The sequence below is a fragment of the Stylophora pistillata genome, chromosome 1 (genome assembly GCF_964205215.1).
Source record: "Stylophora pistillata chromosome 1, jaStyPist1.2, whole genome shotgun sequence".
In the NCBI taxonomy this organism is placed as follows: Eukaryota; Metazoa; Cnidaria; class Anthozoa; order Scleractinia; family Pocilloporidae; genus Stylophora; species Stylophora pistillata.
Genome location: NC_142519.1, coordinates 41,695,066 through 41,707,424, shown reverse-complemented (window position 1 = coordinate 41,707,424; position 12,359 = coordinate 41,695,066). Strand labels below are relative to the sequence as shown.

The following is a 12,359-nucleotide window of genomic DNA, read 5'->3' as shown; positions in this document are numbered from 1 at the left end:
TCATGCGCTAATTAAAGTTTAGTTCGGGGAGCTTATCACGATGTGTAGATCAACCGAGCGTGGAGATTTCTCTGATTATCTAACCGTGGTTTAAATCTCCACCATCATCAACATTTTTTGGCGCGATTTGCTGGTTTCAGTCTGAATTAACGCGTAAAATTGTTGTTCAAGTTAAAGAATAAATGTGGAAACTATTCCCCCGAAAAGACCCCTCCACCTATTGTTTATGTTTCACGGGTCACCATCAGCTTCGCTATGGTGTTTACACGCTTAGTTTATTTTCCACCATGTCACCGGAAATTTTGAAATAATCTCAAAAGCTACTCTCCGGTTCTAACTTCCTAATTTTTTGATTTGGTCATCAAATATACAACAAGTGGTTTTCGTCAAACAACATGGCGTTTCCAAAAACCTCTAGGTCCATCTGAGGTAATCTCAGTTGTACATGCGCACGAAGTAACGTGCCACAGGACACTACTCTCTCTAAGTAAGCACTGATAATTAATTGGTAGAACCATTGTGTTAAACACCTTTGTTCTTCCCCTTGATCAACTCTTGGTCACAACGCTTGATACCTGAGCCCGTAAGATACAGTGTGTAACTTGTTCGAGATTTCCATACTGAACTGTTTTTAATTTCTGTAGTGCGGGTCATGCTTAGATATGTTAAAGAATGTGTCGCACAACCGATGCAATTAGCACCTTCGCAAAAGCACCCAGAAATGCACAGGCACAAACATGTAACTAGCAGGTTCGTACTCGCTCATACGCCTTCCATTGTACATAAGTCCATAAACGTCATGTATTTAAATGATTAAACTTTAGACACTAAACTAAAAGTTTTCAAATGATATCATTTTCACGCCACTAACATTTGTTACTAACATTTGTTATTCCGTCAGAAACAAATGAGAGAAAGTAACTTCCCAAATGTGTGTTTGAAAAAGTGCTAAATAATTGCTACTCACAAATATTTTAATTGATCTTGCCCTGTGAAGAGATCTTCAGATAAGTTTTTTAAGTTGTTGTTTCCCAGCCACCTGTAAAACGCATTAAAGTTAAATGTCCATTAGCATTTAGAAAGATTTTCACTCCTTGTACTGACTAAAAATTGGGAGATGCGTAGCTTTTTGCCTAAGGTTTGTTCTAGAATTCAAATCAACATGTACTCAATGAAGTCTTTAACATCTCTCTTTTTTGTTTACCCCACCATTGACTGCGCTTAAATATACTCATTCATTGCTATTCTTGAGTTTAACAGGCCATATCACCATAATATTCCTTGTAGGGTTCCCTCAACTGAGACATTTCCAGGTATATTATTAGAAAAATCGTTTTAAAGGCTGCGAGCCAAATTAAAGTCGATAATGGCAGTTCTCGATAAGCAGAGAACATAAACAGATTCAAACCTGAGGTGATTATGGGATTATTTTTTAATAAATTGTCATATGTCTAAGTGATATGTCATTCATTTGTCATCCAAAGGAAAAGAGTGTTTGTGAGGCGTGTCTCTTTCCCCCTAATTGTTAACTATTTTTGCACGAGAGGATTTCCGTAAGTGCCTGATGTTTGTCAAATTCAGTTATTCATTAATTAATAGTCGTTCCTATTTAAATTAAAAAAGGTTTGATTCGTTCGTGAGACTCAGTTTTAAATAAAAAGACCATATAGAAAGGAGAATCGATCCAAGTCAGCGGCAGTCAACTATATTAAGCTTCAGAACGAATAACTTACAGGTCAATTAACTTGAAGCGCTTGAACAGATCGCTTGGAAGAGTCTCCAGTTTGTTAAAGTCCAGAGTTCTGTGTAAAAAGATACGGTGTCCTCAATTATTCAGTTGGGAGTGTATGATTCTCTTTTGATCTTGCACACAAACGTAAACAAAATAGAGACGAACTGCGGTTGCACACTAGAGCTAACACTGAAAGTTTGAACAAAAGCCTGCACATTTTTTTATAAATGCACGCACGCATGCAATTGAAACAAACTCAATACAGAGTTCACTGATTTAAAAAGAAGGAAAATTCAAATGAATTTCAAGTTAATCTAACTGAAGTTACAAAGAACAGTTTGACGGTCAGTAATACCTATTACTAATAAATGAAAAAAAATTAGGTATACTAAGCTAGCCAGCTCTGTCATACAAACCTTGCCTATTGTTACGGTTTGATTCGTTTTCGGGCGATGGCCCTTTGCTCGTTATACTCTAGGACCTTTTCCACCAGATGGTTTATATCGAGCTTGGCAGGCGGTCGAGTTCGCGTTCATTTTTAATTCTCTCCAATATTCAAGAATCAAACTGATTTAAAATAAGTCTTAAAGGTACAATTTATGACTGAAAACAAGATGAAAGCAAAAACCAGCGATATACTTGAATCCTGTAAAGATTTTGTTTTCTTTCTCAATGCAAGCCTTTCTTGCTAAAAGTTTTTCCAAAATTTGAATGATCAACTTAAAGTTTTTTCTGTGCCGAAAGTTTTGATCAGCTTATAAATAAGATTGATGTAGAACAAAACCTATTAAGTTCAAACTAGAAGGGATTATGATTAAGTCTCGAAGAGCTGGGTTTTTCCTGTTTAAAGCACTAGACCAGCCAATCACAATTTAATTCTCATTATGGAGCTGTCTGTCTTCCGTGATTATTTATTGAGTGAAACCTTTTATCGCGATCGATACTAGTACGTTGTGAAATTGCAGTTTTTAGACCAAATTCGACCACAGTTTGGAAATCTGACCACAATTATATTCAGAAAAGGAATGCAAATGCATATAATCGTTGTTTGAAGTACTGTGTTCGCTCTGCAAGTTTAAGCAATTTAACAGGTACGTCAATCCGTACGCAGTTCAGAGCAGAGCTACTCAACTTACTTGCAGCCAACTATTTAACTTTAACATAAAAGTGCTCTTTAAATTAATTAGAGAAAGCCAGCGGAGATTCAATCAACACTCAACAAGTAACTCATTCATTCTTTAGCGAGCAAGGATGCGAACAACCCACTTCCGTGGTAAATATGAACAGTTTTTCCCCAAGATTTATAACTCTCAAATTTTGAAAAGTTGATGTCAATTTGATTTTCAGGCTCACAAGAGCAAATATTCTAAAAAACCTACATAGAAACACAAAATGATGCAACCTTTCCCGATGATCGACTTTCAAAATTAGTAAACTAAGCGAGATGGCCGTGTTTAAACTCAATACAAATGATTTCAAATAAACTACAAACTTTTTCCTTCAAAAAATCTTGAGCGAGCATGTGCTTTGTGTGTTATTTAAGCTCAGTCGGCTGCACATTCACAACCTTTACTGAACAACAAATCATTGTGTAGCGTTAGGTCCGAAATTAGGATATCGCTTTCATTCAGCCTTAAATCTTCAGTCAAACAAGACTGAATAAAGTAAACCACTTCTTGAAAATACGTATCGTTTAAAATGTTTTCCGAAAATGTTATGATATTCTTTCTCCAGAGAATTCGAGATCATTTACTATTACTTATCCAACGCTTCCCGATCAAGATTATGGCGTAATCCCTCATGCTTATAAAATTTTATCTGCCTCTTCACAATCGGCTCTGAGTTTATGAGGAGAACACTACTCGAACTCCTCATCCGATACTTGGACACAAATTGCACCCTTGCTTCTGATTGGTGAGCTAATAACCCCCGGCTTGTTTTTAAACAGCACTGGGGACTTAGAGCTACTATGTCATCAAGTTCTGCGTAATCCATCGCATAAAGGCATAAAAACTCAAAAATTGAACTCCAATCGTAGGATTCTTCTAATCAGTGTGAGAAGCAAATTAAGAGCGGCTTTAATTTGTAAATTGACCGAGTGAAAATCGAAAAATGTGGCACATGGTCGAAAAATTGAAAATCTTCATATTTATCCCAGAGACACCTTATAGTGAACATAGAAACGTGGTAAGGTTTTTTTTTTCAGAATTGCTTCTTTATCCTAGAAAATTCATGAAAACTGAAACGAGCGCCGGTAGCCGTAAATTGGACGAAATCAATGCCCCGATAAAAGGTAAATGAACTTTGCTCGTGAAAAGCGCAAAAGAAAACAAGTTCAAATCAATTTTAAAAAATTTGCATAGGAAGGAGAGAGGTATGGATGAAGTGTAAAACGGGACCATTTCATTTAATTTGAAGCTCACGGAACGCTTTTGAAAATCACCAATATTTCAAAATCCTTGTATCGCATTTCGTAGCAAATTTTCAATTATCATTTTCCCATCCGGTATACTTCAGAATCGGTTCAGGTTAAGCTCATGATAAGTAGAAATAGCGTTATTTTTGAGGATACAAAACTTAATTTGGGGCTTTTCATTTCCGCACGGAAAAACCAGGCTGAACTTTGTGAAAATCGTAACAGCGGCAATTACGTCACGACATAATCTAAATTAGGTAACCTGTGGTTAACTCCGGAATTCCAGGCACATTTTAGCAGTTAGCACCGTGTTCGATCAGGAAATCAATACAATAAGCTAGCCTTGCATAGCTAACGACGACAGACTGGTTTTTATCCCTGCTTTCCTTTCAAATTCTCATCCATTTCCCATGGCGAAATTGTTTACAATATCGCATTCCGTAAGCTAGAGTAGGGCGTCTGTTTTCATCGGTATATTCGAACATATTTAATTTTAAAGAGAATCGCATCATTGAATACAGTCTCGCATTCTGATTGGTAAACGAAGCGAGGTATTTAGTGTGGAAATGCGAGTTGAAAACGAGGCTAAGGGAAATTGTTTCGCATCTACGTAAGTATAACAACTATCGTCAAATCGTTACAAAGTTTGGTTTCTGAGTCAATTTAAAATGTTTTCAAAACCAGTCACCTTTTAAAGAACCAGAGACAAAAAAACGTTTCTCAAAGTGAGCCTGCGGTTCTTTCTTGTTTTGAACTGAACTGTAACTTCTTGGAGAGGCATGAAAAACTTCTTTCGCTCCCGACAACGCGAAAGCGAGAAAATCCGGTGAACACGGCCCAGAAAAAAAACTCTTCGAGCTAACACGTCACGCCAATCCGGTTCAATATCCACCTACAGCCATGAGTTTTTAGAAAAACAGCCAAGGATGCCAAGCAAGTTGGCTGAGTTTTCAGCCGAACCACTACGACTGTCACAGCACAAGGGGCCCATAGAATCTGTCTGTGTAGCAGACTGTTGTTTTATATAGTGAATGTACCAGATTTACCGTTTGCCTCGCTTATAGTGATATATTGCTGACTATTTACATAAATAATTGATAAATAAACGTTTAATTACTTTACCTGTGGTGTATAGTTGTCCTTTTGCCTCAAAAATGTTTTTTTCGAGCGATTTTGGGTAAGTCTGAGTTCGTCGTTAATGTAATGAATAAAAGAAAGACAAGGGTGGAAGCCTTGTTTTGAAAGAGTCTAGGCTCCCGAGCGATTTTCCCCGTGAAAATCGCATTGCTTCGCTTTCAAACTTCGCAGCATTTAGGTCAAAAGATGCACGATTCTCCTCGTACCTTCCAATCGAAAATCCATCCAAACGGACCGGAGCTAGCCCTCGAAAAAAATCAAAATCCCACAATATTTGAGCGCCTGGGATGCGTAGCAAGATTCTCATGTGCCAGCCAGAAACCGTTACTCTGATTGCCCCTTTCTGATTGGACGACTTTATATTAGGGACCTGAAGGAGGCTCGATAGGGTTTTCCACAATTAACAGCAAGTGCCAATCAGCAAAAGATATCAGGACTGTCAAACTTATCATCAGGATAATGACTTGACATATGCATAACACTATACGTTTGATGCACGATCCTCCCAGTAGATAGCGCTATTTATGCAATAGCGAAAATCAGACCTGAAAAAAATCAGGCCTGTACGGGATTCGAATCACTGACCTCTGCGATACTAGTGCAGCGCTCTACCAATTGAGCTAACAAGCCAACTGGGAGCGGGCCGTTAGGTTGATTCGTAATAAACCCGTGATGATAAATCAGATACAATATATATATAAACTTCATATATTTTGAACCAGTTGGCTTGTTAGCTCAATTGGTAGAGCGCTGCACTAGTATCGCAGAGTTCAGTGGTTCCAATCCCGTACAGGCCTGATGTATTTCAGGTCTGATTTTCGCTATTGCATAAATAGCGCTCTCTACTGCGAGGATCGTGCATGAAACGTATCTAATACCGCCGTTCAAAATATATGAACCTCGCATAACACTATGTTAGGGCAATCTTTTAAGGGGGTTCGTCAGGCATTATCTGTTGCCATGGCAACAGTACAGTAGTGAATATGAATATAGTTTATATCTGACCACTTGCAGCCCAGAGGCTGAATTACGGGTGCAGTGTAAGGTTGAGAACAGACGTCAGCCTATCAGGCGCCTCTGGCAGCCGCTTCAGTCTATCGATCTCACCTTCCCACCCATCCCACCCCAGGGGAGGACATCCATCACACAGTAATCTCGTGTGTGGGAGATTAAGGTCTCCTACCCCAACCTGCAGGAGGCGGGACCTCCATTTATTCGTCCCTATCCGAGAAGACTAGAATATCTAACCATTTTTGATGTTATAGAAAGGTAGCAGATTCTTCTCAACTATTTTAAGACCTTGAGTGTTGGTCCGGCCGGGGCTCGAACCCTCGACCTCCCGCACAACAGTCCAGCGCTCTATCCATTGAGCTAACCGGGAGGCTAAAAGCTAGTTAAGACCCTCTGAAACTAAGTTTTTGAAAGATATCTCAAAAACCAAGTGGGTGACCTAGTTTTTTTCTTCAAATTTCTTAAACATCATCACATCTTCTACCTGTATGCGTGATATTAAAAAAAACTATTTAGTAGAACTTGAATTATTTGGGAAAATGCTGTTTTAAATTGTAAAAATATTTCCACCAGATAATTTTTTTAAAAATTTTCTACAGGAACGCGTAATGATGAAATTCACTTGTACACAAAAAATCAGGGTAGGTCTCCGAACTAATTTTTGAGATATTAGTTCATCAACTTAGCAAGCTTTATTTCCGGTTTTTGCAATTTTAGCTCACACTTTATATCAGGTCACGCGTTTTAAACGATACCGCTGACTCAAGGGCTCATTTTCGCGAAGATGAGTCCGTGTCTGCGCGATTAATCGACGGATGGCCTCAGCGCGGAAAAAATCGTTCATCCTGAAGATGGATTCACATTGTTTTTTGATTTTACACATTCCTGAAAAGTGAGTCATCACTTGAGACTCAGACTGTTTACCGTTACGACAGTTTGAATTGAACACCGGAGAGAAACTCCGTAGAGAATTCTGTAGAGGAATTGAATAGCTGTTATTACAGTTGAGCCCACGCTACAGCGGTATTAGTTACAGAGTACGCGAAAGCGAGGCTTTCGGGTCAATCTTTCAAGAGAAGGCAAGTGCCTAATGAGGAAAATTCGAGAAAAATATATGATATATGACGACAAGTTGATTTTGCAGATGGCGCCAACCAGTACTCCATTGAGGCCGTTAAATGTTGAGTTTCTCGTGCAGAGATTGTAGTGTAACATGAGACAAACCAGCATCTGCCAGCTTCTGGACCATGTTTGTCGAAAGATGAAGCTTTCCATCGAACGTCTGGATGGTATCTTATCGTTGTTCCGAGCTGAAAAGATAGCTTGATCGAAGGCCTCATTCGACGATGCACATTTTCCATGATTGACCGATATAATTGTTCATGTGCAATTTGAAGTGGAAGAGTGAAAACAATTTGGATTGAAAAGAATTTGCTTTGACGTCTTCCAGATTGTCACGAGCGTCAAACTCAGCGGAAATTAAGGTTCATATACATCAGCAATTTGTTGGTCGTCACAGATTTCGCGAGTTTGTATAATTTTCGAGGTACTAGAGGTATCAACAAGCCTTGGCTTAATTTTTATTTTTTTCTCTTTGCTATTGTCATAACCGTGAACTTTAATTATTCCGTTTAATTGGAAAACAAAACTAATTTTGCAATCCTTTCTTGACAAATGCGAGTTTGCATTTTCGAAATTGTAATTTACAGTTTATCAAGGGAAATATCAACAATCTTTTTCACAAGTTAAAGATGAATATTTTATTTTAATTTTACCGTCTGTGGTTGAGTTAGAACTAAAGTATCACCTACATTTTTACGATCTCTTGTTTACTGAGAATTATGTTTATTTTTATGGCAACATTTACAGTTCTCCATTTCCATTAATAAAACTGTCAATGTTTACAATCCTGGATCCAACAATGATTTCATTTTCCTTTTCATCTTCCAGTGAGTTGTTTAGGAAAGTTTTCGGTCATTTCATTTTATTGGGAATCAAATTCAATTCGAAACAAATCGTGGCACTCAGAGGTATCCACTTAAATTTTTCGCGGAACAAAGTAAGATCTACCGAGTACCGAATGCTTTCGACGCGACTTTATTGATGGGGTGTCCACTTCACCATCCTCCTTTCGCTCGTTAAATAACATTTTTTTTACCACTTTCGGCAAGAATCCTGCCATCCAAACATTTTCCTACCTGCTTTCAAGAAGTAAACTCACCATTTTTGTTTCTCAAACAACCACTTCCGCTGGAAACAATAGAGGTGCCGGAAATTTTGAAACGCTCATGGCGGCCATGTTTGTTTACAACTCGCCCGCAGATCTGATCGCGCGCGCTATCGCTTATTTCTCTCGCGAGTACTTAGCTTGCGTGTATCTTGGAATCCATTCTCCGTGCGGTAAAAAAAAACTCTTTCGAGCCTCCTTAAGATACTGGACGCAGCTGCCTCTAAGAACGCGGTCACATCCGAGAGGGCATGGGTCGAGACCGCCTCCTTTGCGCGGGAAATACGAGCCTTAAGATTGGCGTTGTGGAAGCGGTCACCGAAACACATAACAACAAACACATTCAGTCAGAGAGTAACTGCTGGAATCAGGCGGTTTTGCTGCTATGACGTCCTTTAAGAAGGCCCGAGAGCTTTTAACAGGCTCTTATTTGGCCGACATCATTTCTAAAGGAAGAGAAAGTAGAATTTCAATCAAATCTCTGGCGCCATTTTTATTAAAACAAACACGAGTCGAAGAAAGATGGCGCAAAATAATATAAATAATGCAAATTCGTTTTCTAAAGCGGTCCTAAACTGCCACTGATTAATTTTACATGATAAAAATGAAGGTTAAAATGAAAAATAGAGCAATACTGTCCGAGGAAAGTTACCCAGATTTACCTGCTTTTCGGATTCCTTTCTGAAGACTTGACGTTCACACAAAAAGCCTCTATATCAGGGTTCGTACAATTTGGACCTGCTAAAATTCCATGACTTTCCATGAATTTTTCCATGATCTATTGAAAGATTCCATGACAAGAATGCAGTATGAAAGAATGTTTGCAAACATTCTGACACTGCGTGCTTCTGTTTATTTCTGATTTTTGGACTCGTCAGTTAACTTTTGAACTTTGGGTCTTATTGCTTTTCACTCATAGACAGCATATTGACTTTCCATGACTTTCCATGAACTACACCTGAATTTCATGACTTTCCAGGCCTGGAAAATAAAATTATGAAATTCCTTGACTTTCCAGGTTTTCCATGACCTGTACGAACCCTGTACATGCTCGGTAAATCTGAGTTATGAAAACAAAAATGAACCAGACAGTTTAGGAATCTATTTCTTTTATAATAATGTTTGCAAATTTTATGCAAAACTTGTTAATTTAAGGGAAGAATTCGGAAAAATGACTCACCTTTCTGAGAGGCCGCCAAAATGAACTTCGTCGCCGCCGCAACTTAGGTGGTGGCCGTCAAGTGGCGTGACACTTATGCAAATTAAAATTGAGACCTTGCGAATTTATTTCCGGTTGACGTCGTCCTTGGCCGCGTCCAGGGTATCTTAAACAAGGACCCTGACTATAAAAGGGATAGCTCCTCCCCCGTCTTGTAACGCAATCTTTGCTTCCATGGCTAATCGAAGATGGCTGACTAATGGAAGGTGAAGGGGGAAAAAGAGATTTGTACACGAAGACCGATATCCTTGTCTTGTTTCAATTGATTTCCACTTGAAAATGTTTTTATTGACGATTAAAAAGGGACGAATGGAGAAATACTGATCTTCATTTGCAAAAATCAAAAAATTAGGCTATCGCAATTTGAATTTCGCGTTCCTAACGGCTCCTCCTATCGCGAGATGGTCGTACTGGCCCTCTGACTCCCCTCCGTTTGCCTCAACTTCTTGAGCCGTCGATATCATTGACTAGAGGATCTCAGTACTGTGACATGCTCAGAGAGAGTGGTTTTCATGTACATATATGTACATTTATGTACATGTATGTAAATGTGTGTACGTGTATGTTGCGACATAACTCATCTTCCACTTCGAATTGATCCATTTTACGGTTGCTACAGTCGCGCACTAACTAGTCTTTAGCTTTAAAATTGCATTTTATTTTGCCATGGCGGATTTTCCATCAAAAAAAGCCAAAATAGCGGCGCGAGGTCTACGAGTCCGTTATACACTGGGGCTGGCGGTCGAACCCGGAATGGAAGAGCGATTGGAAAGCGTGAAGACAAGAATTCAGCGGTTGAAGGAACGCCTTCATTTAGCGAGTCGAACACCGATGGCAAATGTTATTTTGATGGAACGACTCTTAGACTTATTCGAATGGTCTGAACAAAGAGGTGTGGTAAGTGAAAGTCACTCCTCTTTGTTTACATCTTGCTCGTTCGCTCAGGCTTCTCATCTCGCCAGCGACGCGGCCGCCCAAACCGACATAAACGGGTCCAATGTTTTATCGCACGTTTTGAGTTATGGGGAGAAAAAGCCTCAAAAAAGGAAAACAAATAGAGCGAAGTTCGAGAATAGGTCTCTTTGAAAGGAACATAGTTTTCTAAGTATTTTGACACGGCACTATGTAGGATATTTTTTGCCTGAACATTTTAGACGCGCGTTGCAACGAGAAGCCTATTTCACTAGCTACTTATGAAAAGGTCGAGGTTTTCAATAGTTCTTGAGGCCCGTTCAGGCAATATAGCCGATGATAATTTGTTTTCCATCGGATTTCAGTCAACCAGACATGTTTCCAATCCGTGACCGAAATTATTTTATATGAGCACCCACGGGATTCGTATTTCAACACCACATATTCCGTTGGAGAAATGGCGCGCGATTCAAATAAAAATTATATCCAACGTGATCTCTTGTTTAATTGCAGAGGAGTTCTTGTATAAGTGTCACATGAAATCCCGTAGACAAAACGTCGAAGAAACTAACCACTTTATTACAACAATACAAAACCGGTATGAGAAGAGGATTTTTGTGAAAGATAATAAAGGTCATAAAAGCTAGTCCTCACCGCTAGCCCTCTGGCCGTTTGCCTTCCTTACAGAAATGACATCCCAAGCGGGTGTACATTCCGTGGAGCCAACTGAGTGGAGCCGATCATCTTTTCTTTGCCGTAAACGAAAATGGCAAAATTCGTAGAAGTTTGAGATATGCGCTGGCTGCAAGTGACCTTTCGGTTACAATAGTTTTGCCGATATCGCACGGTCACGGACTGGTTGATGTCGACAGTTCGGTGTCAGGGGTAAAATGACTGACGGCTTGCCCAGGGCAAAAGTCCTTTTATAGTCAGGGTCCTTGTTTAAGGTCCCTATTAATTAGGGAGCTTAAGCAACCACGACGAAAGGGACGACGACGACGTCAAGTAATCGCCGAGGGACTGGAACGAGGACGTCGTTTTTAGCGGGAAAATGAAACTTAAGCTGTGAAGTTGCTCAAGGACGACGACGTCTGAAATTTTTGTTTATTCTCGCTTCGTCAGTTTAAGAAATGACATCGTTCAGAGACCTCCAAAACCTTCTTCTCAGTCATGGATCAAGCTTTCACCTATATCGGAAGTTCGAGAGTAGGTTATTCAATTCTTGAACATGAAAAGTCCAATGAATTATTAAGCGTTAGCTTTATTTACAATAATTTACGCATGATAAAAGTTTAAAATATAAATTTTACGGAAGTTATTTGAGATTTAAATTCAGTTCTAAGTGCTGCTGGTATAAATAAACCTATTTTTCCCAAGGCTTGCCTGATTTTCAACATGCTTTAGCCTGATATGTTCTACCTTTGATGCTCCTTCCTTTGGTGGGCAAACGACGCAAGTCTGTCAATTTAATCAATGCTAGCTAGCGATCGGTACAGATCAGTCGTCGCACTTCACACAAGAATACAATTTTTCCCGTGTGATTTTGTCGGAATAATTTTTATGGCTGTAAATCTAGATCTTTATCAAACATTTTGAAAATAGATTCGCAAAACCTGAGAGGTATTCAAACTCATGTTGACACACCGATCTGAAGAATTCTTTGCTGTTTAAAGCGTCTCGACGGAAGAACAGCAACACGCAAAAT

At 39.2% G+C, this 12,359-nt stretch overlaps 1 long non-coding RNA gene across 1 annotated transcript in view; it reads right to left on the bottom strand.

Moving 5' to 3' along the window:
- Window positions 1-963: 963 nt before the first annotated feature.
- Window positions 964-12,359, bottom strand: part of LOC148742581 (uncharacterized) — a 31,355-nt gene continuing 19,959 nt past the window's right edge. Inside the window, exons 3-4 of the long non-coding RNA XR_015996375.1 lie at window positions 1,734-1,802; window positions 964-1,039 (exon numbers count right to left, since the gene is read on the bottom strand). This is a non-coding gene — a long non-coding RNA (uncharacterized LOC148742581). The remainder of the gene's footprint in view (window positions 1,040-1,733; window positions 1,803-12,359) is intronic.